We start from the raw sequence: 26,517 nt of genomic DNA, 5'->3' as shown, positions 1-26,517 counted from the left end.
TGGGCCAGTGAGATCCTTGCTCATTATGAGATGGAGTGATATTTGTAGGCAGAAAATCTAGCTCTTTCCAGGTCTGGCACTTGTGCCTGCTGCCTTTACAAACTAAGATGAGTGCCTTTTGCTTTTGTGGTATCAACTTCCTCCTCTGCAAAATGGGGATAGCGACCCTTTCCCCACTCACCTCTCAAGCTTGTGAAACTAAAACACCAAACAAATTCGAGTTCTTATTAAAATAAATAGAGCGGTAAATCATCTGTGCAGCCCATACCCCTCCTCATCCTGCAATACCTTCCAGCAGGCCTGTCTACTTTTCCCAATTAAACCCATGAAAACCCCAAGGGTGTGTCCATCAGAGCCACCACCTGCCCTGCTGCTGTAAGGTGCCCCAGAGCCCCCATGTGGCTCCAGCACACATCATGGAGTCAGCCAGCTGTGACTTCCAGCCCGAGCAGGCTGTCTCAGGATGCACAGAGTTTATGCAACAAAGGAAACCACAGAGGAAAGCAACACACATTCCAAAAAAGCAGTAACAAATGAGACAGTCAGGAGGAACCAGAGACAGAGGGTAGACTCTGGAGAGCCCTCAGCACCCAAAACCCCTGCTCTAAATGTGATAACTGTCAGCACATTGATTTCATGTTAAGGAGGAGGAACATTACCACATCTTCCTGTGGAAATCTATCAGCCCTCCCCATCCCAGGGGCACATGCAGGCCCACAGAACAGTCAACTATGTAAAGAGCAGGGCATCTGGTACCAATATTCCTTGGTTTTATACCTAGCAATGCCACTCTCTATCTTCATGAGTTGCTCAAGTCAGAGTCTTTCTGAACCTCAGCTTCTCTGTCTGTGAAATGAGCATGAAAACACACCACTGGAAATGCTAAGATCAGACTGACCATTGTAAGTGAAGGGACTTGTGGGAGGGCTGAGTGACTGGGGAGAGGAGGAAGGATGAGGATACCCGAGCCCATGGTGACTATACTCTGTTCAGAGATGCAGATGTCTAGCACTCACTGATGATGCAGGGCAGAACTTGCTGGATTTCATGAGCATGTTTATCTTATCTCACCAAATGGACTGAAGACACAGGGCTGAACTTACTCACTTCACTGAAAAACATCAAGCCTAACACATTGTCACGTATAGTCACCACTTGAACATTTGTGCTTGGAATGGCTGATTTAAAAAGCATGCTTTCTGATTTGCAAAATAACATGTTTCCTGTTGGAAATTGGGAAATGCAAAAATATAGAAAAGAATTAAAAATCGTGTGTTTCTTTAAATCCCAGCGGTAGTCACTGTTAAGATTTTGATATATTGTATTCCATTTCATTTTTCAGGAATTCACATACCTTTTATTTTAATTGCAATTACACTCTATTTACTTTTAAATCTTTGCTTACTATATATTATTAGCATGTTCCCATAGTCTTATATATTATTCAATGTAATTTTAATAGCTTCCTTGATTTCCATTTTATGGATGAACCATATTAGATTTAATTAATCCCCCCCCATGCAATGTTTTGTTATAATGAATAATGCTGAAAGGAGTACCCTTGATTAGAACTGTTTTGCACATCTCTGATTATTTCCTTAGGATAAATTCCTAGAAGAAGAATTGCTTACTGGTTCAAAGGATATATATTTTTGAGACACGTCTCCCATGTTTGCAAATTATCTTCCCACCAGCTAAGTCTAAAAACGTCCACTCCCAACAACACTCTTAACAACTCTGGGTAGGATATTATCATTTTTCACTTTGGCTGGGTGGATAATGATATCTTGGTTTTAATTTTACATGTTAGCTAGAAACGAGGCTGGACACTTTTACATAATGTTCTGGCCACTTATTTTCTCGTATATGTGTTTGGACTACCTATTCACATTCTTTGCCTACTTTTTTCTTTTCTCTTCTTCTTTTTTTATCAGAGAAGAGACTGCTTTTTTTTAAGACTGCAGAAAAAGAAAATTAGTTCAGCACCTTCTTTGGTGACCCTGTCCCTGTGTTTAACAATCCCTTCCATTAAAGCATTAATTCAAATGTCTCACTTATATCCTTTTCCTGTAGTTTAATCCCATTTCCTCTCATCCCATCTTCCTTGGGGATGCTGCTGTCTTATATAACAGTGTGACCTTCCTTGTCACCTGTCAGCTTCTCCTCCCAAGGATGAATAATTCCTCTTTATTTTTGCCTGATCTAGTGTAACTTAAGAAGTCAGAGTCTCGCCCTTTGATGCTGCCCCTTTTTCCCCTGTTGCCGAGGTCTTCCTTCGGGCCCTCTTCATTTCTCATCTGGACAGCAGCAAATTACTTCTGAAGAGACCTCTCTGTCCCAGGCTGGGCCCTTCTTTATTGCCCCTCCCAAGCCTCACACCTACTCTTCACATGGAAACTACTGAGATGGTTGTTCCTAAATCCAAAGGTGACCATGTCATTTCCTGCCTAAAACTTTTCCACTCCTTGATTTGGCTAATTGTATATAACCACACACCCCACAGCAAGCACCTGCACCTAACCCTTACCTCAAACATCTCATATGTTCAGATTCAGCAACTCTTGATTATCACTAACTCATCATCCAGTCTCATGCTTCTGAGTCTTGCAAACATGACACCCCTCCTTCCCTCCCCTCCCCACCCACCTCCAGGAGGCCTCCTCTGACCACCCCAAATAAAGACACTCACCCTGAACCCTGCATTCAGGTCACATCTCTATTCCACTTAATGCCACTTACTGTCTTTGAGTATAGTCCATGACATCAAAATTGAGGACACAAGTGTGAACTCAACTGAACATCATTCTGAATGACAAGGACACATGGTGAAAGCACCCTGAACTGGTACCCTGGCCTTTCTCTCTGATGTATTACTGAAGATTCTCTCTGTGGCTGGTGGGCAACTTTACCCTCTGCAGCCAAGCTTCACATTCCCATGGTTTTGTGCCTTTTCTGTACTAACCCATCCCTCTTCCTTCCTCTTCATCTTCCCAATAGCTCTCTTTTCTTCAAGCCCATCTCCTATCCTGGCATCCAGGCAGGCTGGCCAGCCAGTTAGCACTTGGTATCCACTGGACCTTTTCTCCTTTTTGATCTGCTACATTTTCCATCATGGTCATTCTCTGGACAGACACTCTGCCCTGCTGTCTCTGGAGCTGAGGGACTTGCCCTGCAATATCTTACAGGAGAAGAACCACATCTTCATTCTGGTAGACCCCCTCATGCCCACCTCAGTGCTCAACTGAAAGACCCCAGATAGCTTTGTTAGTGTGGAGAGATGTCAGAAGGCTGTGGGTATCAAAGGGCTATGCCTGCCCTGCTAGGCACTTGCTGCCCATTCCATGCTGCCCTAGCACAGCACAAACCTGGTCATTGTCCTCCTTTTGCTCAGCAACTATATGCATGCACTTACTAATTCCAGATTTATTTTGTGGTGCTCATATCAACAATTCTTCTTGCTTTCTATGTAGCTCAGACCACAAGGAAGCAAAGCCTCATTCTGAGGAGTGTTAGGCTCCATCCTGATCCCTCCCAGGGCCAGACTTTGAGCCCTGTCATAGCCCACACCCAGGAGCTGCAAGCTACACCTTTCCCTGGACTGTCCCTCTACCCTCCCCTAAAGTTCATCAGTTGTTCTGTTTATTAAAGGTAATAGGTGAAGTGGCTTAACCAGGGCACAGTCATTCCATGGGCCTCTCTCATTTCATTTATTCAATGCTTAAAAATTCAGATTAAATATATTTCATGGCTCACCAACCCCCTCCCAAACTGAAGAGTTTGCTGCATATATGAGAATTTAGAGTACACAGTGTTAGAAAGGGCACTCAATAAATACTGCTTAACTGCAGGTGTCCCTATTTCTGCCATTTGGTTAGAAAGAAATTAGGAGCCCAGAAAAAGCAAATGGTTTATTCAATTTGGAAACAAAAAGGAAATGAGCTACGAAGAAAATAACACTGACTTGGGAGATGGTGAACCTTGATTCTGGTCCTGGTTCTGCCACCAGTTTACTGTGTGACAACGTCAAAGCCTCTTATCTCTCTGGGCCTTATTTGCCACCTCTGAAAATTAATGATTAGATTTGACGGGAGCTCCCAAACAACCAACAGGATCTGCCCATCACGATGGCAGCAATGCCTGGGGGTGAGAGAACACAGGTTGGCTGTATTCCCTTCTTACTCACCCAGGGGGCTTCGATTTTCAACCACTTCAATAGGCCCAGAGGAAGGGTAAGGTTTTGCCCTCTTTGGGAGAGGGCATGGATCCCCAGACTCCAGCCCCTGCCTCCTCATGGTCCTCTGACTCCTCCTCTAACTAAAACCTCTAGTTTATCCACTTCCTAAAGATCATCACAGAGGCTCCACAACCTTCCCTTTTTAAAAACTCTTGCTGATGGAAAATTCTTCCTCATACCTAATCTAAGTCCATCTGCTGCAATTTCTGTCTATTTTCTCTCGTTCAATCCTTACTGGAGATGGAGAACAGCTGGTCGCCATCCTCCATATAACATCCCCTCCTAAACCAAAATCAGTTATGACATCACCCCTCAGCCTGTTTTTCTTCTGGCATAACATACACCATTCCTCCCGACCTGCCTTCATGGATTCTAACTCAGAAAGTATCGCTGGTCACTGTGGCCCACACTGAAGGTAGCTCTGCAAGCTCCACCTCTTTCTAGAGCCGTGGAATCCACAGCAAGATATAGGACTCTATAGCAAGATTGAGAGAGAAGGTCAGAGCACAATGAGAATATGGTTCAAGGCCCTGGCTTTATACATAGAAGGAAACTAAAAGTCAGAAAGGGTAAATAAATTCAGTGCCAAGGTCAAGACTGAGGGATCAGGAGCCAGGCACGAGACACCAAATACTGCTACAAAGCCCTGAATGGCCACAGTGTGTCGTCAATGCAGGTAAAAGCAGGACTAACTTTAATTGAAAAGCAAGGAACCACGTCTCCCATCTTCCCAGTCCCACTAGCAGATGTCTGAAATTCTACTATGCACATCTTTGATTTCCATGAAAAATTCAAATACTGGACTGGGGGTGTAGCTCAGTGGTAGAACACTTGCTCAGCATGAGTGGGCCCTTGGCTTAATCCCCATCATCAAAAAATTTTTAAAATTTTAAAATTAAAAACATTTCTAATACCTCTGTAATTGGCAATACTGTTCACTCTTCACACCTTAGTATGAATGAATAGAGTTAATCTTTTTCAACTATTGATAGATTTAAGGTGACAAGAAAACAAAGAAAAAAGAACCTGAGAGAATGACAGACTGTTTGCTAATGATTCCAAGGTCAGTCAGGGCTGTACGTGGGGCTGTGGGAGGAGGTAGGTCTCAGGAGGTTGGAGCAGCAAGACCTTATGCCTGGTGGGAATCTCCCAGACTCAGACACATCTGCCCTGTCTGCCTCACACAGGTCACCTGTGAGGCCCCAGGTGTTCTTGCAAGGTCTGCAGTAGAACTGAACTTGGTGAAAGGATGACCTTATTGCTCCCACAGGGCTGGCTCCCATAAATATTCCAGATTCCCTAAAGTATTCGGCTTAACTCTTTCCCCAAGTAAGGTAAGCAGGGCACCCAAAAGTAAATCTCAACCTGATGGTGCTCTTAAATGACAGGAAGGAAGAACCAGAAGGGAGGGAGGAAAGAGAGGTGTAAGACTGAGTAAGATTCTTCATATACCTGCATCAAGGTGAAAGGAAGGGGCATGTGAATATAAGGAAGCATGAGTCAGATGAACTCTTTGCTTAAAAATATGCCCACAAAATTTTCCTAAGTGAAGCATGGAGGGGGACAATACCAAAGTGTGCTGAATACATTTCAGAGCCTAGATTTTGAAACAGCCTTTTCCCCATTTTGAATAAACAGGAGCACATTGTGCTCCAATCTCATCAACTTTCAGGGATGTTCCAGACTGAAATCTCCAGACACACCCTCCCTGAGGATAACTGGGGGACTCAGACATCCACAAAAGAAAAAGGAAACACTGTGACAGCATTTACCAAAACACCTAACCCAATAAATGTGCTTATTTGATTTCCCCAAAACCACAAAATTAGATTTTAAAAGAGAAGACAAAAAGGCACTTTTCTGATAAAAAAAAAAAATTACAATATGTTTTCCATCTTATTCAGTGGACAGTTTTCTTTAACAGCAAAATTGGCACAAAATGACAAGATCAAATTGGGTTGGCAAAGAGATTATTTATTGATGTGTGTAGGATGAAAAGAGATGACAGAAAGGATGACAAAGATAGAAGGTCAGGAAAGTAGGGATGAGAATTTTACTTGCCAGGTAAATCTTGGAAAAGCAGGAAGATGCAACCTCTCCACACCACAGTGGCCAAATGAGAGAAATCCCGGCTGGGCCAGTTGGAGAACAGAGAAAATGCTAGATTTCTGGATGTTGCTTATATGCAGGGTCCTGACTAAAGCTATCACATTGAATGAAATGACAAGTAACAAATTTAATTTCCTGAACATCAGTCAGTCCCTTCATATACAAACAGGCACCCAGCTTCACAAGGAGTTAATCAGTCAAACACCAGCAATTAAATTCTCCAAACTGGATCACAGCAGAGGCACACGATCCTGATTTTCACACCCCAACCCACCCCAGGTAAAGCTGCTATGATGGTGTTTTATGTTTTGTCAATTATTCTTCAGCTTCTAAATATATATATATATATATATATATATATATATATATTTAGCGTTTAAGTTGTTATTTTAATGATCTCTGTTCCAAATGGGGAAATACAAGGAAAAGGAATGAGGAGGAGGGAAAGGGAGAAAAAGCAAGTGCTCCTCCAGCGTGTCCCACTTGTACTTTTCAAACCTCCCTCTGCTCCCTCCCCCCAGCCCAGTCTTTTCCCTCTGTGTATGAGTCACCACTCAGGAGCTGTTTTAAATGCCTTACTTTTAATGTTCTCTATCACGATAGGATCCTGCAGATCAGCATCAATTGAAGGGGTCACTGGTTCTGGTTTTGCTCCTGCTTTCTGGTCCTAGACACCCCTCAAACTCAAAAGCATATTCTAATTTATTACTGTCTTCATGAAAACCGAGAGGTCTGCAGTCAAGACCCCCAATGGGCTGGATGTTGCCTTTTCTGGGCTCCCTGGGGGGTCACATGCCCTAAACAGAGGACAAAGTCCTGGAACAAAATTCAGTTTCCACTCCAGGTCCCCCAGAACACAAAGGAATCACACTATGCAGGGCTGCAAGTTGGTTTTGTTTACTGTCAGAGGGCATGTGCAGAAGAGAAAGCTGACTGCATCCTGACCCACAACAAAAAGTCAGGCAGCTATTTTTTAAAACCATTGTGAGTAGAGCTTCCATACTAACAGTTCCCACCCAGAAGAGCTATCTAAAGGAGGTGAGGAGAACCTGTTGTGTGCGGGTGTTGAAAGGAAATAAGAATTTAAAAGGTGAAAGTGACTTGTAGAGCTTGGAGAACTGACACTGTCATCTGCACCTTGGCTGGAAGGTGTTCATAAGGGAGAAGTGTTGCTGGAGAGTCCCTCCCAGAATATTCTCTTGCCAGGACTCCCCAACTTCAAGTCCAGGACATAAATCAGAAGAAGAAAACTCACCTGAACCCTCCCCTTCGAAGGCTTGAAGACTTGTAATATTAGCCAGGGCCTGACCACTTCAGAGTATCCATCAGGTATGATGGAGGGCATACCTGGTAAAGCGCTGTGCGGCATAAAAAAAGGAGCTGTGTGCACAAACGCAGAAAAGAAGTTCGAGTCCAAGTTCATCACCTTCTCCCGCACAGGGACACCACTTCCTAAAGGTTCACTTTCCTAACATCTCCCCCTGGCAGATGCTGGAGAAAAAGAGTTTTCCACAGAACCCAAAGTAGGTCTCAGAGCAAGCGAGGCCCTTATGGTGCTACAATGTAGAATGCCCAGAGATGATGCGGGGCTGAACCAGCTCCCTGCCATGGTCAGCTTTTCTACCTGAACAGCAGTTATTAGCAGCAGTGTGGATGGTGACTTCAGCACCATCTTTCTGCCACAAACGCACCTGCGTACCTAAACAACCTGCGCACCTATAAAGAGGCAGCCCCGAACCACTTGTCCCTCCCACCAGCCTGAGCTCCCAGAGCTGTCTGGATGCTCAAGGATGGACACTTCTCTGGTAAGGGTGTAAGACACACATGGGATAAAATTTAGCTCCATCCCCATTTTTTCGGGACACACCGAATCTGGAAAGTCCACCAGAGTTTCTGGGAGCTAATTAATGAAGTGATTTCTCTTTCTCTGACAAAGATTGTGTTGGTTTCTCACCAAGTTGTGTGACACGCAGATGTTCACCGGGTCAAACTGGACAGGCCCCCACACCCCAGGAAATGTCTTCTCCCACGAAATAAAATGAATGAAGACAGAGCAGGCAAGGGGCAGAAGGAGAAGGAGACAGAAGTTTGAGAAAGGACTTGACTTGAAGGTCACAATAGTTTTGGGAAGGCGGATCAAGGTAATGAAGATGGGGCAGACCCTATAGCAGAAAACCCAACCAACCAATCACATTTATCAGAACCATCCTTCCAGTGATGGGTCACAGAATCGTCCTGGGGGCCAGGAGACTGCGCAACCTGGGGTCTAGCTTCCTTCACCCAACAAACCGGAGTCTACACCTGAACCCTGCAGGCCCCCTAGCCCAAGACCGACTGATTCCCACAGACCTGAGTGCAGTTAATTAAGAGTAGTAAACAAGCCCAGTTCCTGACAGCGCAGAAGTTTTCCAAATTGTCGACTTGTTTTCCTCCCAACAAAAGACAGAGAATTACCACCTTTGTCACATTTCCTCCCCTAAACTTTTCTTTCTGCAATCCCTGCACCTCTGCTAAACTGCAAGCCACTGAGAACGGACATGCAGGAGCGGCACCCCCCGGGACGCAGGCAGAGGTACCTTTTCCGCGGAGCAGAGGGGCTGCTGCCTAGAGGCTCGCTGCCCTGCGGAGCGGTGGAAGGATGCTGTCGGGATGGAGCACGCGAGGATTACGCGTTCCTGTCTCTGCGACCAGACCTTTCAGCAGCTCGGACCAACTGTGCTAGCGATGCACTTAGCAATTATCTGCTGGCGCCGACGCCCCGCCCTCTGCTCTTGCGATTGGTTCTCCAGCCCCGGGCAGGACTGCATTGGTCTCAGCCGACCTCACTCATTGCTTTGGCTCCTACTATTATCTAAGCCATCAAAGGAAATAATTCCATGTTTCATTGACAACCTGTAAGGCTCTCTCTGGCCCGGTGTGGGGGCAGAACTGGGAGTCCTGTGGAGGGATGGGAGAAGAGTAGGAAAAGGTGGGGGTTGGGGGAGAAAGAGAACGGAGAAGGGGGGGGATTGGGAAGAGGAGAGGGGGAGAGAGAGGGAGGGAGGGAGGAAGAGAGATGGAGCTATCAAGCAATCAGATTCTCGCTCCAGCATTTTAACTTCCACAAAACAGAGCTCATAGCAACAATTTTCTGGCCTTATTTTCCCCCTTACTGGTAAATGTTCCTGAGGGCAGAGAGAATTATAACCGTGGGGTTTCTGCTGGTGTCAGACAGGCTCTGGAAAACAGAGCAAGGTTGAGGGCTGAAGGAATATAGGGATATTTTTACATCCTGGAGGGCATGTGAAGGTCATTTTAGATCGTTTAGGGGAACATATTGTGTACCTAAACTACAGTTTACCTGTCAGTTCTTTCCCTCCAGGTCCATTCAACACACCAACCTAAGGAGGCAATTTCCCTTTGGACCTTATTCAAAGAGTCTCCAAAGAGCTGTTCTTAAAGTCTATAAAAGTCTGGAGTTTTTCACTATCCTCATGGGAAGGTCCAAGGGACAGGCATTCTTGATCTAATCATTCTTCTGGGACTCTTGCTTTTGCTTATTCTGATCTGGCTTCAGTTAATTGCTTACACTCACATTATCAGCCACAGCAAGAAAAGAGTGGAGAACCAATCCACCAAGCAGTGGAAACAGCTTTTCCTTGTTCATCAGAGAATCATAAAGCCCAAGTTTTGATTTCCCCCTTTAAATAAATTTGTTCACCACATAGAGAGGACATTATTTAGCGGCTGAATTTAAGAGGAAAAAAAATAAGTTAGAAAGGGTCTTTGAAATAAAGTTGTTAGGTGATCAAGTTCTGGGACTGGATGTGTAGCTCAGTGGCAAACTCACTTGCCTAGAATGTATGAGGCCCTAGGGTTCATCCCCTGGCACCACAAACATAGAAAACCAAGTTCCAGATCAATCAGAAGCTAGTCTTCCAAGCTTCTCATACTGTGACCCCATGTCTTTGACAGGCTACAGTTCCAGCCCAGTCATACAGCTGTAATCCTTTTCCTCCTCTACATCCTCAGTAGCAAATAGCATGTCCCCCACCACCTGGTATAGCAAGTCTCTATTTCATGTGTACATGCCTGGCTTGTCTAAGTACATTTCAAGCTCTGGAAGGACAGAGATAGTATCGTGTATATCTTTATAACTCCGCAGACAGCACCTAGCACTCAATAAGCAGGCTGACTGATAAAACGTAATTCAAAAAAAAAAAAGTGTGCATAGCTCTGAGCCTCATGGAATCATCTTCTCACTGTGATGCTCACCCAAGTGGGCAGAGTGGGGAGGGGGCCCACCCTGGAGTCCAGGAGCCAGAAATTCAATTCTGAACACTAGGAAATGCGGCAGATACAGAAGTCACGCCAGGCTCTCAGCATCACTGTTTTCTCTCAGGAAAATAAGGCAACTCTTCACCCGATGTCTTCCTTCTCCCTCAGGCATCTGAAGGAAAGAAAAGACTAGGGGATGCCTGCTTTTCATGGGAGGTCTCACCTCAAAAATTCAGTCACTTTCATAGTGTCTTTCTAAATATTGGCCTGACTAAAAGAGAGTGACAGTATATTAGGAATCAAAAACTAGGACAAGGAATATACCAAAATATTTATTTTCTATCTTCCTACTTTATCTAGGTGAACTTCTTACAAATGTACAATGATAGAATCAAACAATTTAAATTGAAATGAAATATTTAAAATTGACATGGTCCCAGAAAATTTGATATGTTTAGTCATGGTGTAAAAACCATGAATTACACTTTATAATGTAAGCAGTATTATTTCCACTTCCAAGGAAGTTTGGTTCATACTGTCCCTTCCCCCATGCCAAAATAAAGAAATAAATAAACTAAATTACAGGAACTCACTTGAGCAACTATCAAAGGTTCAGTTGTCCCTAAAGAAAAAGGAAAGCATATCAAGTGATTTTCTAAAATGCTTTGTCTAAAACAGCATGTCCTTACATCTACCTTTTTCCTTTTGAAGATGAGAGACAGGAAAGAGAGAGAGAGAAAGAGAGATGGGGGAGTTAGAGAGAGAGAGAGAGAGAGAGAGAGAGAGAGAGAGAGAGAGAGATGCAAACAGTTGTTTATGTCAGTGTCTTTTTAACTGCCTGGTCATAAAATATTCTCTTTGAGAGAAGGATGATCCCTTTGTGTCCCATACATCAACTGCTTAATTCTGAGAGTTAGAGAATGCATATTAATTATGCAGATTCTACCAGTACTTGCATTTGTATTAAATATCAGCTCCATACAATTTAAATTCATTGGGCTATGAAATGTACCAAATTCCATTTTGTGGACAGTACTCTGACAAAGTAGCCCATTTTGAGTTAACAGTTTGAGTGCATTAGTAGTCTGAAAGGATTTGGGGGATTCCCATTCCATTTTTAGTTACATCATTAAAGAAACAAAATGGGGTTTTTTTTAGTATTAAAATTCAAATTGAATAACAGTCACCAAAGTCACTATCTTTCTTGTGGGTAACTACTTGATATAACAAATTATCATGACCTACAGTAGGAGACTGGAGAAACTGGCATTTACTAGTCTGTTTATACCATTTTCTCAGTTATCATTTATTTATACCAAATTCTGTTCCTAAAAGGGAGAAGAGGAGAATAAATCTAGGCAATGCCAAGAAAGAAGGAAACGTGTGAAAACAGGAGGGAAAAAAAAAGGAGGGTGATTTTCAACACTACATCTTTGCTTATTGACTTGAGCCACCCAATACTATTTTAGTGGAACCATGACATTAGCAGCATTTCTTTTTTAAAAAAAAAAAAATCTTTTTGTTAGCACTGGATAAATGAAAGGTTTTTTCAGAAAACTTCTCCTAGCAGTTTCCTAAGCAAAAACCTTAGAGGATATACTCACAGCTTTCCCTACTATCGGAGGGCTGTTGTAAAATTTAATGTAATCAAACTCCCTCCCTTCCACTTCCCCAACCCATTTCCCCAAATCAAACCTATGGAGCCAATGGCATTTCAACAAAGTATAAGAGGAGATTTGGCTGCCAGGAGGGTATCAGTCACCATGAACCATTGTTAATGATTTCATTAATTACTAATGAGTCTTCCAGGAAGTTGGTATCAGATAGACAGGGCTTCATGAGGTTTCAAGACAGTAAGGAATATTTTATTATTTAAAACACTCTGCTAAATAAAAGCAGGTGATTCTGTTCATTCAGATCATGATTGTGTTTATTAGTGAGCCAGCATTGTAAATAACCTGAAAGAGAAAGACAGAGACTGAGAGACAGAAAGAGATTTGCAAGGCTAAATTGCCCATCTAAATTCTGTTTTGCTTCAGTTAAATTCTTCATAAGAACCACAGAGCTGAAAGCTGTCATGAAATATTGTCCAGCAATGCACCAATTGACAGGAGTTGGAGAATTGAATTAAGAAGGTCAGCATGCCTACCGTGAGGCTGGCAGATCACGTGTGACATGAAGCACTCTTCCAGGACAAAGGGCTGCACACGTGAATGTGGCTGCTGGAACTCCTGCCAGCCAGGACCCACATCCTAACAGAGACATTTTCTTCAAAGAACTCATCAAACATATTTACAATACCTGCCACATGTCATCTCATTTATAAAACAGGTGATAATACTATTTCTAAGGCTATTAAAAGAATGATAGCAAATCAACCTACAAAGGACTAAACAAATACCCTATCATGGGATATTAGGCCTCGTGATAAAGCAATAATGTCTTGGCATGAGTCAATATAAATGTGATACATAAACATCTGGATCTATTAGACCAGTTGTCAGATCAGCTCTCAGAGTGGAACCTGAAGATACTCAGAGCACCAAAGAGATGCTCCACTCACAGGGCCACAGCTTAGGGCAATGAGGTTTCATTTCATCTTGCCTAATGAATAGGAAAACTCTTCCATCTAAGTACACCAGGCTGGAGGAAAGGACCTGGGTGTGTGAAGGTGTCATCCCTCCTCCCACAGGCAAATTTTCTTCAGGTATACATTGTTTATTACTTGAATCATACAAACTCTAAACTATATGCATGTTTGTTTCATGGCATGACTTAAGAAAGGACTTGCCCTATTTTTGTAATACTAACTTTCAAGGAAAATGTCCCAAATTTGTGGAGCCCGAGGTTTGAGGAGCATAAGCTTAATGCCTCTAGACTGCCCTTCTCTTTGACTTCCAGAGATAACTAAAATCTGACCCCATCCCACCTACCCAGCTTCATTCCACTCTCCTCCTGTGCTTCTATCCATTACAGTCCTTCCATGAGCCTGCAGAGTCTAACCTCCTGACTTCCCCGTGGCTTTCCCGGATTTTGCCCACCTCCTGTATTCTCCTAGTGCAATTACAGTCATTCTTCAAGGCCTAACCCACATCTCTCTCCCTCTTTCACCATTGCTGTCTGCCAGGCCACTTTAATTTTACCCTGCACCACTCAAATAAAAGTCAATTATATCCCTGTTTGTATTTTTATTATTTTTCCGAATGACCCACATTACCACCCAATCAACAATGCTGACAGCAGCCAGGACCATGTTGGACACACATTTAGAAACACCAGAAATGAGAGACTCGTTACAAAGTAGATGGATCTACTTCATTCGTGGCTAAAGGCAATGGACTGCTTTCACAAAGGGAAGGATATCAGGTCACCCTGGCCTGTTTGAGATGTTCAGGGAAGAATAAAGTGACCCATCTTCACCTCTTCGATCATCCATACACAAATCTATTAGTATCAGGAAGCCCCAAAACATCACAATGGTGGCAGCACCAAATATTCCCTCCTCTCTACACCCTCATTCTTTCTCCAGCAGGCAAGGGTCTTAGTAGTGCCTGAGAGATTTGTTTTTAGCAAAAAACTGCATTTAAGTTACCTAGAAAAGTGATAAATATAAGCAAAGAAACATTGCTGTGTCTGGAAGATGTATTTGCAGAAAGTCTTTTCTATCCCAGTGTTTCAGAGCTAGTGTATTTGCCCCTTTTGAAAGGAAGAGAGAAAACCCAAAGGCCAAATGATCTCTCTGATATGCAGATGCTAACACACAATAAGGCAATAAAGCGAGAGAATAGTAATTCATTGGATTAGATAAAGGGAGATGAAGGGAAGGAAAGGAATATGGGAATAGGAAAGACAGTAGGATGAATCGGACCTAACTTTCCTATGTTCATATATGAATACATGACCAGTGTAACTCTATATCATGTGCAAGCACAAGAATGGGATCCTAATTAGAGTAAGTTATACCCCGTGTATGTACAATATGTCAAAATACACTCTACTGTGATATATATATAAAAAGAACAAATTCTTAAAAATTAAAAAGAAAAAAGAAAGGATGAGAGAAAGTCCTGGAGGGAGCAAAAGGTAGAAAAGCCAAAGGGAAGTTAGAGATGAATTGAAGAGGAAAATAAAGGAGGAATGAGTTCCTGGGTGCTCCTCTGAGTGGTCACTGTTAAGGTTAAAAGGTGATTGATGGAAAAAGACAACCAATGGTTTTACACAATCCTCTGAACTCTACCCGTACTTGGGATTGGCTAATAGTGAATGTCTTCAAATGTGCAATTAACTGTGCATCTTTCCCATCACTGTGGCACAACCAATGAGTTACATTATAATGCAACAGGAACAAATAGGTGATGTTATAGTGATGCTCTGAAATTATTAAAGAAAGTTGAGATTATGCTTAAGTACACTCTTAAGGCAGCATCAAGTGTCTAGAAAAGAGCTCTCAAGAATAACATTCCCCAAGGGTTTACTGTATGATATAGATGCCTTCCCTTTTTGTCATAAAAGCTACCTCAATAATCTGTGCATTTTAAAAGCTAAAAAAAAAAAAATACAAAAACCTAAGTAGAAATTAACTATACATAACCATTGTGGGCTTTGGTCATCTGAATGTTTAGCTGAGTTTGCTTTTAGAGAAGGCAAATCCCCCAGGCTCGGATTTACACAAGAACCACTACTCAGTACCTTCTGGGCATGTGATTTTTGAGGTGTGGTTTCCTCCATAACAACTCCAGAACCTCCAGTTTCCCTTGGTTTCTCCCCACAAAGCCCTTCTTCCTTGCTCATAGAGCTCCGAGCCTTTGATCCTCTGTCTTTGCCAAAGGCTCTGAACTGCTCTTGCTAAAAGAGAGCTGATAAGATTCCATCAGATGCTCCTTAGCCACCCCTTCCCCACTAACAAAGCCTCCCTCCTGCTTAGTGAGAGAGGTTTTTATTTTAACACCCAGTGTATTAAAGGACCAGACACTTTCTCTTTGAACTTCATTTTATGATCATATAAACAATAGGATTTATTTAAATTAGGTCTCTTCACACATGTGAAGGGTGGGGAATGGCCCATTATTAGCAGTTCCCATAGAGATAGGGGAAGGGGTCACTGGTTTTTGTCGTGGCTATGAAGGAGCATCCTGGATCCTACAGTAGAGGCCAGTGTCAGTTTTTGTAGGGATTTCAGGTAACAGGAAGACCCTCCTCTCTTATTGGAATGGTTGAAAGTTTCCCCAACAGGTTTCCTCTTCCCTCTAAATCTAGCAGTTTGTCTCTTAGGATTCCCCCATTCTTCCCCTCGTGTCCCTTTCTCTCATCTCTTCCCTTCTTTATGACTCTGACTGTCCTTTTCAGTTTTCAATACTAGACCTTCCAGATAAACATTCCCCAAATTACCTTCTATCTCTTATAAATCAATCTATGCAGATTAGTGAACCAGTTAGAGGAAAAGGAAAATCTAACCAAATAGGGGGAATAAAATCCCACTTATTTGTCTATATTGGTTAGGGGGAAAAAACAGAACAGCAAGTAATTTTTTAGAGATTTTAAACTAAAAGGTGTTTATGAGGGCAGAGTGACATCAAGTCATAGCATAATGGTTTTATTGAGCTTTTTATCGATTTTTCTCAAAAGTTGAGTTGGGAGATTATTCTCAGGTAATCTCAACAAGTGATTCCATAGTGCTGAAATTCATTCAAATCAATCCCATTTCGGATCGTACAGTGAGTGTCTGAGGGGGCTGGAGAATCAAGCAGAGTGGCAGATGAAGAAGAAAAGAATGGTGGTGCCAACATTTTGGCTTAAATCTTCTTAACATCAGTTTTACAAAATGTCTGAGTGATGGAGTTTCAGAATCCAACTCCGCTTTCCGGCTATTAAAGAACTGTTAAGAAGGTTTAAGCTTCCAGAGGAAAGCTTTGAAATTGACACAAGCGCCTTAAGACGGTCTCCATAGCCCAAGACACTGAAGAGCTGGAAAAGGGCGGATCTGCCAATGTATTTATAGCAATGCCACTGCCATTATTGGGGGGTGGCCTTTAATCTTTTCTCCAACTTTTAAGGCACTGCTGGGCTTCTGTGATTTACAGCATCTATGAACTGGTTATTCCTTTCATGATTCTTTCCTCTCGGCTCCAATGAGAGCAGCATTTGTGTAAGAAAATATGGTCCTTCTGCCCTTGTAATGAGCACAGTGGAATACCTGATCGTCACAAATGTTACAGAGTCATAAAGGGAAGTTTTAATAAAGCTTATAATCAGTGGCACAGAGAGGCCCAGCTGGGATTCTCCATCTTGACTGGTTACAAAAACATTTCCTGAGGTTATGAAGCAAAGGCGGAGCTTTTTGGAGACTACTGCTGGGCTCTTCACCTTGATAGTGAACATCTTAAGCGGCACCATAAACAAAACTTTATCAAAGAGCTCTGGCCAAAACAACCCAAGAGAATCAAAAATCCAAGAAGATCAACCAAAATGTTTGCTGTTTGAGAAGTAATGCTGATGTAAGTTAGAAAATCTAAGTGATCAGCTTCCTGATCTGACCAGAGCCCAGGGCCTGGTACACACTAGGGCTCCATAAATATTTTTTGAGATCTGGATGAATGGATGGGTGGGTGGATGAATGAATTAACTAATTAATTAATTGTATTATGGCCTTAAATCTTTGGCCTACTTATTATGACTTATGTTTCCAGAATGATTATTATGATTTATGTTTCCAGGAGGATTTTCTTTCTTGACATCACATTTAAAGATGGCTAACATCTTCAAACCATCACATCTCTGTAAGTCTCTATATATGCATGCAACATCACACAAAGGTATCCTCAACTCTTCTAATTTATCTCATCAAATATCTTCACCAAATTTCCAGAGGTTCCTTAACACTGCCTAAAACTACACTCTGGACAATAGGTACATGGGATTAATAAAGGACTTACTGATTAAGTGAGCCTCTCTGGAAGACCCTCTCACCTCATTACTCACCTTTCCTTTGTTTATATCTGGTCACAGCCAAGGCCACTGGTGCTTATGAGTGATTAGTGAGTAGTTCTAGTTTTAGGAAACTATTCTAAAATATGAAGTGCTTGCATCAGTCAGTTCAAGCTACCACCACAACATACTGCAGATGTAGAGACCTAAACAAAGGAAACATGTTCTCACATTTCTGAAGAATGGAAGTCCCAGATCAATCTTCCTAGCTTACAGATGTCAGATTTCTCATGGTGTCCTCAGGTGGTGGAGCAAGAGTGCGCTCAGTGACGTCTCTTCATATGAGAACATTAGTTCTATAGAATCAGAGTGGAGCCTATCTTATGAGCTTGCTTAACCTTACTTACTTCCATAAAAGCTCTGTCTTCAAATACAATCGCACTGGGGGTTAGGGCTTCAATATATGAACATGTGGGTGGTGAGGAGACATTATTCTGCCCATAACAGCGGTCTTCCATCTTATTAGAATAGTTTAAGGATTATTGTCCCTAGAGATAAAGAAGTAGAATGAATGGGGCAACATCCCAATATCTCATACTTCCCCAAAGTAAATGTTTGTGACTCTGGAAACTACCTTCCTTTCCTTTCATTTTATTTTGCCTCTCCCTTTTCATTTCATTTAGTGTTGCCATTAAGTCCACTAATTTTCAATAGCAGAATTTTAAAATAAAGCATAGTAAAACAAAACTTATATGCCCAATTATTGATATCCTGAACTATTCACTATCTCTCCTCCTGCCTGTTATATCTGCCTTTAATAGCCTCCAACTGCATCTTCAATGTTTGGAGCTTCTTCTAGAATCCCAAGTCTGCATGTTTCTCAATTGATCTCTTCCTGATTCCTGAGGTGCTCTGCCATAAGCCCTATTACCTGCCCCCTTGTCAAGTGAGCAGACCCTCCGTGGGTCTCCACTGGGAGATCTCAGTGGGAGGAGAGATATATAGAAAGTAGATGCTTGATAAATGCTTACAGAAAGAATGGCACTTCTGTTAATCTGACATAACTGCTATTTTAATAGCAGGATAGAAGCAATGGACCAACGTTCAGTGTGTTCTTTTTATTTAGCAAGAACTGGATTAGTAGTCAGTGGTTCTAGTGTTGATGTCCCTTTTTGTATAGAAAAAGAACCTAACTCCTTTGAGGTTCAACTTCCACAAGTTTAAAAGGCCAATCAACACCTATCTTGGCCATTGTTAGGAGTATTTCCACATGAACTAAAGTAGATGAATTCATCAGCACAGGACTGTATATGTAATTGTCCTCTACAAATATATTTTGAACTTGAATAACATTACATGAGAACAATGCATTAGTTCTCATCAATGTATCTTCCACCATTTGCCAAACTATTTACTCCCTATCAGGTAAGTACTCAGTTGAAATACATTGCTACAACGTAAACTATGGTTTCTTCCTTATGAATGTTAAAATAGTCAGCTCCTCTTAAAATTGCTATTGAAAGGACTTTTGGAGGGCAAAGATAACAGTTATTTTCTTTTTTAATTTTTCTTTTGGAAAAACTTGTTGAAAAAGGCACATCAATCCTTTTAAGCATAGTCATTAATTCAAAAGACAGTGTTCAGAAACAATGTGTTAAGGAAATCAAACAATAAGTACAACTTGGCAGTTTTTAAACACTTACCCAACTTATGTTAATTTGACCTGATTTCCTCCCCTAAATATTTGAGCATAAAATTCTTTCAAATAAGTTTATGACTCTACATCTTTGTTCCTTTAAACAAAAGTCTTCAAGATCATGATATTAACTATGGCATTACAGAGACATGTGTCTAGCACTGATAGTCCTGAGCTATGAAAGCACTACTTAACAGAAGCTACTGGATACAACTCAAGGAGTGCTTTGAAGAAAATTTCTTCAGAATGAATTAATAAAAAGAAAACCTTAATCATTTTTCAAGTAACAGGGATTTAACACAGGGATGCTTTACTACTGAGCTACATCTGCAGCCCTTTTTATTTATTTATTTACTTTTCTGAGACAGAGTCTTACTAAGTTGTTTAGGGTCTTGCTAAATTGCTGAGGCTGGACTTGAACTTGTGAGCCTCCCCTCTCAGCTTCCTCTGGGAGAATCTGGGATTCAGGCCTGCACTGTACCCCCAGCTAAATACTTTTATTAACAATTAAAATGAATGCAAGCTGGGTATGGTGACCTAAAATCCCACAGTTTGGGAGGCAAAGGCAGGAGAATCACCAGTCCAAAGCCAGCCTCAGCAATTTATCGAGGCCATAAGCAACTTAATGAGACCCTGTCTCAAAATAAAGATTAAAAAATTAAAAAGAGAATAAAGGAATGGGGATGTTGCTCAGTGGTTAAGCACCTCTGGGTTCAATCCCCAGTGTCAAAAAGAAGAAAAAAAAATTAAACTACATTAATACAAATATATTAGATTTAACCAATATGTACCTAAATTACACCAAAACAATCTTTGATTAAAATAAAACCAAAAATTAATAAATTAGAAAACCAAAAATGGAAGGACTAATTCATGTGTTAAATGTTTTTTTTTCTCAAATGTAAAGACTAAAATTAATAAATAGTTAACTCAATCACGTAAAAGAAGTGCAACTCAAATTAAGAAACGATAAAGAGAAAATAACATGATGTTTTTAAATAATTCTGCACTGTGGGATTTCTAAATTTTAACTAATTAATACATGCATTACCTCATATACATATCAATCTTTTTGTGGTGAAAACACACAATCTTCTCTTAGTGATTTTTCAAGTACATTAGGCATTGTTATTAACCATAATCACCATGTTATGCAATAAGCCTCTGGTACTTATTCCCCATCTAAGCAAAATTTGGTATTCTGTGCTCCATAACCTCCAAACATTGATTCTTGATTTAAAAAAAAATAAATGAAATAGGAATATGAGGTACTTACTAAAAATTATATAATTTGCATGTTTATATTCACGTACACCCACATAGGGTGAACCCCCAAAAAAGTCAGTGTTGAGTGTAATATAGAAATACAGCAAGAAATTCTGATAAAGTCAGAAATGAAATAACTATGGCTACTATAACCATTTTTATTTAATGATGTTCTGGAGATGCTGGCTATACAATTATATGAAAGAAAAAGGAAGTATGGGTTTCCAGGAAAAAGAAGTACAATTGTTATTATCTGCACATGATTTTCTTGTGTACTGGAAAATGTAAAAGAATAAAGTTATAGGGAGTACAAGTAAGAATTGATAAAAATGGCTTGTTATACAATTCACATACCAAGCCACATAATTTTATACAAATAAAAAGTGGTTGGAATATATAATGAAATAATAATAACGATAAACTAATATACCTAAGAAGGGACATTAAAGAAACACATGACATTTATGTGATGAAAACTATAAAATGCAACTGATGAAGATAAACAAAAAAACATTAATGAATAAAATGCCATGTTCTTAAACAGAAATATGCAACATCATAAAGATGTCAATTTTCCCTAAGGTAATCTATAAAATAATGCAACCTACAGTATTTTGGGAGAGAGAGGGAAAAACAAACTGATTCTATGATTCATAATAAAAAATAAACAAGGCAAGAGTGGTCAGGAATATTATTTGAAGTAGAGTCTCATCAGCTATTAAAATAAATTGCAAACTATGAGAATTAAAAGAATGCTGTGCTGTTTTTTAAATTCACAGACAAAATGATGGCTTCCAAAAAGCAGAAGTATATTCATATTCATGTAATAAAAGTAGTATTTTGAATTAGTGGAGAACACTTGGATTATTTCATACATGGTATTGGAAGAACTGGATAACTCTCTGAAAAAATAAAGCTACACTCTTTTGTGCATATTTTACATAAAATAAACTTTAGATGCATCAAAAATTTAAGTCCAATAAAGGAAATATTAAAAGTACATGGAATATATTATAAGGACATTTTGCAGTATAGTGTTTAGTGGAGAAAGGTTAACACAACCCAAAAGCAAATAAAAAGAAAGATTCATATATCTGATTGCATCCTAAAAAAGAAAAATTCTGCATAGTCAATAGAATTAAAAAAAAAAAACAAGAGAACAAGTAACAAAATGGAGACAATATTTGATATAATCTGTATATTTGCTAATTTTTGATGATAGTCTAATTTTATGCTATATGAAGATTTCTTATAAGTCAATAAAAGACCAGTAACTAGTAGGAAAATGAGCAAAAGAAAGAAAAATATATAAGACAGGTGTGGTGGCACATGCCTGTAATCCCAACCACTTGAGAGGCTGAGGCAGGAGGATTACAACATCAGGACCAGATTTAGCAATTGAGTGAGGCCCTAAGAAACTTAGTGAGACACTATGTGTTGGCCATAGTATGGAGAATAGGCATTCCATTCCTTGCTTGTGTTATAGAAAGTTGGCAATATCAACAAAAATGTAAGACACGTTCCCTTGGTCCTTGTAATTTTGTTTCTAGGAATTTATACTACAGTTATATTCCCGCATGTGTGAAATGATGTATGTATGAAGATATTCATCACAACATTGTCTGAAACAGCAAAAAAGAGGACATGACCCAAATGTGTTAAATAAATTATAGAACTTTCAGACAATGCATTAGTACATAGCCATTTAAAAGGAAAGAAGTGACTAGATAGGACCTGATATATCTGCAGTCCCCAAGGTACATTACCCCGTAATAAAGAAAGGCGAAGAACAGTGTGGAGATTGTGCTAAAAACAGTGTAGACATGGAAAGGATAAGAGGAGTACATATCCGCATAGGTGCTTGTGCATGCATGAGATGCTCTGGAGGGACACTCAGGACCTGTTACCAGTGAGTGGTCCCCCCAGGGGGCAGCAGTGGGAACTAGAAAGCTTCCTAAATATACCTTTTATAACTTTTTGATTTTGTATCATGTGCATGTACTGTTTAAAATTGAACAAAATATATTGCTTAAAGTTCTTGACTGTATTCATTCCTTAATGAGAACTTATTGCTTATAAATGCTCAATAGAGGGAGAAAACAGGGTTTAGAATGCAAAACAGCATTAGACAGAAATAACCAGACTAGAAAAACAATCTTTATCAACTTTTCTGCTTCTCATCCACACAACTATTCAAAAAATAGTATTTCAGTGGATTTTGTGCCTAACAACTGAATATCTGCAACTGTTGGGAAGTCATCCCTTCTCTGCTAGCCTCAGTTCCTACATTTTCTTAATGAGATCATTGGATTAGATGCTCTCCAAGGTGCCTGTAGCTCCAGAATTCTGTAAAACATTACTTTGATCTTTCCCTAAGGTCGTTTTATTAACTTGCTTCAACATTAGCCCACAAATTAGGGATTACCAGCTGCTAACTATTGCTTGAAGTTTCCTCTTCATTTAAATAAAATGTTTCCCTTATCAACCTTTCTGTAAAAGCCAAGTTTATGATATGAACAGACTCTATGTATCTCCTTTTTAGGTTAAAAAAAAAAAAAAAAAAAAAAGCTTGGATTTATATACATCTCAATTTGTAGCATTTGCCATTTTCTAAAAATCAGTGTCTTTTCTGATTCAAACTATTCCAGACCAAAATTTAAAACATAACTTTTATGTCTAAAGTGAAGATATAAGGTAGTTTTCTCTCACAGGATATTTTAAGGCAAGCCAATGCTCAGGAAAGAAATGTTCCACTTCCTGTTAACTTCAGTGGTTTGGGGAAGAGTCAGTCCTTTGTTCTGTTTACCTGAAAGGCACTGGGGGCTTCAGATGTGCTCTTCTTTTGGACCCAGGCCCGTCCCTCACAGGGGGACTTGTAAACAATGATTCAGTTCTCAGAGGATTATTTAGCCAGTGGGTTCATTACCTAACTCCCCAGTCCTTTTTTATTACGTTTGTGGATGCTGCCTTTTGGTAACTTCCAATGAAGTATCCATATCTTATCATTTGTTTATTGACCCACTTGGGGGTAGTGACCTAAGTCAATTGACCAAAATAATATGTTTGAGATTATGGAAATGGAAAGAGCATAGACTTTTTTTTTTTTTCCAAAAAGAAAGGAGTCCCTGAGTTCAAATTCCTGCTCAATGCCTTATTAGTCGTGATTCAGTGAAATTGTATAAATTTCTCAGGCTGTTGTAACTTCTGCTTCCTTGACCATAAAATAGCAGTGACAACAACTACCTTGAAAGACTTTTGTTAGGATTTTAAAATATATATAATACTTAAAATATATAATACACATAATGTGTAATATACCATATGTATCGGATGTGTAACATATCATATATAATACATATCAGAAGTTATGTATTACATGATACATGCGGAGGTTGAAAACATGAACTTTTGTTACTTAACCACTCTGAATCTTAGTTTCCACTTCAGTAAAATGGGCATATCAGTAAGTTCTAACCCCACAGTGTTGCTGTTAAATGAGTTAAATGAGTGGACACAAAAAATCACACCCACGCACTATCTGACTGAAAGAAAGAGCTCAACAAATGTTGTGTAGTATCACTATATAACTAGGTTCCCTTCATAATATCAGCCCTCAATAAGTGATAGGCATCCTGTTGTTCATTTCCTTCAGGAAGTGCAGATGCAGGTATTTGGTGGAATTTCAGGGTGTCACAGGAATGAATCTGGTGCAATGTGCACATGCAGCAGGGGCTCAGGGAGGACAGAAGCAGTGTTAGCTCCACCTGCTCTCTCAACTGAGATTCTCTCAAATCTCAGCTTTTTATTTTCAAAGATAGCACAAACCTTCTTCAGAGAAAAAGAGGCAGCAATGCTATAGGGTAATGAGCGTGTTGGACTGGAAGAGAAGAGAGAGCTTTAGTAGTTCATCTTCTCTGCTTCCTCACTCGTTTAATGAGGACCTATCTACTTTCAGAACAAGTACAAAGTACAATGATTCTCCAAAAGTCTCACCTTTAGGCCTGATTCACAGGTCCTAAAAATGGAGACAGGGGAAGAAGAATAAAGAAAGTAGAGAATGAGATGGGGGATTATGGAAATGAGACCTTCATAAGGGATCTTTCTTCTGGATCTCAAGAAAAGAATTACATCAGTCCTTGGGAAATTTCCTTGAAGTTCCCTGCAGGAAAACTTCAAACTGCCCTATTGCTGCATCAACATACCTGCAAAATCCCCTGAATGAACCTCAGGGCTCATGCTAGAGTCTGCAGGCTTTGTGACAAACCATGGCCCCACTGTTGAAGGCAAACAGCTCACTTGAGAGCATTGATTCAACACCCACAGGAATGGACATTCTGCTTAAAGAAAAAGTCTGTTTGTGTATACAATTGCATTCTGTCCAGAGGGGGAAGATGAATGGGAGCAAGGGTTGACAGAGGGAACTTACCAAGTTGTCCCCAGTACCCAACCAGGAGACCTTAATTGCCTGAAACTTTTACAGCATTTGGAGGAAGCTTTTCAACTCAATTAGCATTTAACAACCCTGATGTTTAATCTCAGGATCGGTTGTGAAGTTACTAAAGCCATTACCAGAGGGCTAGAGCAGCCAGTGTGTTTGAAATGTCAATGCATTTCATATGACACTGCCATCCCCCTCCACACGGCCCCTCCCAATCTGAGGCCATGGTATTTAGGAACATTTCACAAGGGCAGGGAGTTATCCTGCAGTCTTGGAATCAGGAACCACAAAGCACCCATGGAGTCCACTCTAGTTATACACTATCCCTGGAAAAATAAGCCAGCATTAGAGATACAGGAGGGGTTGTGGACCTGGGGCAACACAAATGTGTGAGAGCTCCTTCTCCCAGACTATCTGCTCGCTATTCAGCCAGCATCCCACCAGAGCTTCTGAGAGGACAATAGGGCTATTGGGGGAAGAGTATAGGAAGAGGATATAGAAAGATTCAAATTTGATAATCAAAAGAGAATATAAGATGATAATATTGTAGGATTGACAAGGAGTTACAGGGATGTAACCTTCATATTCTGAATGTAAGAACCCAGAAACCACTCTGGACATGGGAACTCACATAAGAGGGTTTATTAAGCAAACAGAGTGTCTCCCTGCAGGGTAAGAGAGAAAATGAGAGGAAAAGAGAGAAAGCACACACAAGAGAGAGTGTGAAAAGCGAGTAGGAGAGAGAAAGCCTGAATGTGAGGAGAAGAGAGCATGAAAGTGAGGAGAAGAGAGAGAGAAAATGGCGGGGAGCTATCCTTAAGCAGTCGAATTCCGCGGGTTAACGGGACCAATAATGGCGAAGGATACTTGCAAGCTGACTGATGAACCAATAGCTAGCTAGGATGTTCATAGACTGACAAGAAGTTGGGAGGAGGAGAAATGACTGCAGTGTAAAGGGCCGGGGAGCAGCTTTATATTATATTACACTGAACATTTGAGAAAAAATTGTTTGCACTTTGACTGATTGTTAACTGATAAACACCGTACCTTCCCACTTTGCATGTGCTAGACAACTCTGGTCCATAGCCCCCCTAGCTAGGTGGAGCTACGTGACTAGTTCTCACCAGTGGTGTGTGTGCAGAAGCATGCCTACCACCTACAGGTGGGTGTGGTCAAGAGCAGGTGTGGGTTCCCAAGCTCTCTTCTTCCCTCTCCAGATCCAAAACCCCAGGGAAAGTCTCCCAGAGGACCTGAGAAGAGTGGAGCCACAATAGGGAAGGAACCTGGGTCCCTGCTGACTGCAAAGAGCAGAGTTCCCCCAACCAACACTAGGCAACAAATAAAACCAAAAATAAACCCTTAACATGCTAAGCCACTGAGATTTTAGATTGTTAAAGCAGCTATGATCAATTACCTAACTGAAAAAACACAACACAATCAGAGTTACAGACCAAGGCACTCCCAATAGAAATATTTATCAACAACAAAATAATTGAAAATTAACTGTCCAAAAGAAGAGAATTGGTTAAATAAATTATGGCACATGATATAGCCATTAAAATGATGTGGGGATATGATAAAAATTTTTAAATG

General features: G+C 40.6%; 1 protein-coding gene across 1 annotated transcript in view; it reads right to left on the bottom strand.

Annotated features, from left to right (window-relative positions):
- Zmat4 (zinc finger matrin-type 4) overlaps nt 1-9,052 on the bottom strand; it is a 359,370-nt gene extending 350,318 nt beyond the window's left edge. The window contains exon 1 of the mRNA XM_047551305.1: nt 8,920-9,052. The gene's annotated coding sequence lies outside the window, so the exon portion shown is untranslated. The remainder of the gene's footprint in view (nt 1-8,919) is intronic.
- Nucleotides 9,053-26,517: the final 17,465 nt, after the last annotated feature.

Source organism: Sciurus carolinensis, chromosome 4, assembly GCF_902686445.1.
Source record: "Sciurus carolinensis chromosome 4, mSciCar1.2, whole genome shotgun sequence".
In the NCBI taxonomy this organism is placed as follows: Eukaryota; Metazoa; Chordata; class Mammalia; order Rodentia; family Sciuridae; genus Sciurus; species Sciurus carolinensis.
Note: the sequence above shows the minus strand (reverse complement) of the source record. Positions and strands in the feature narration are given on the sequence as shown.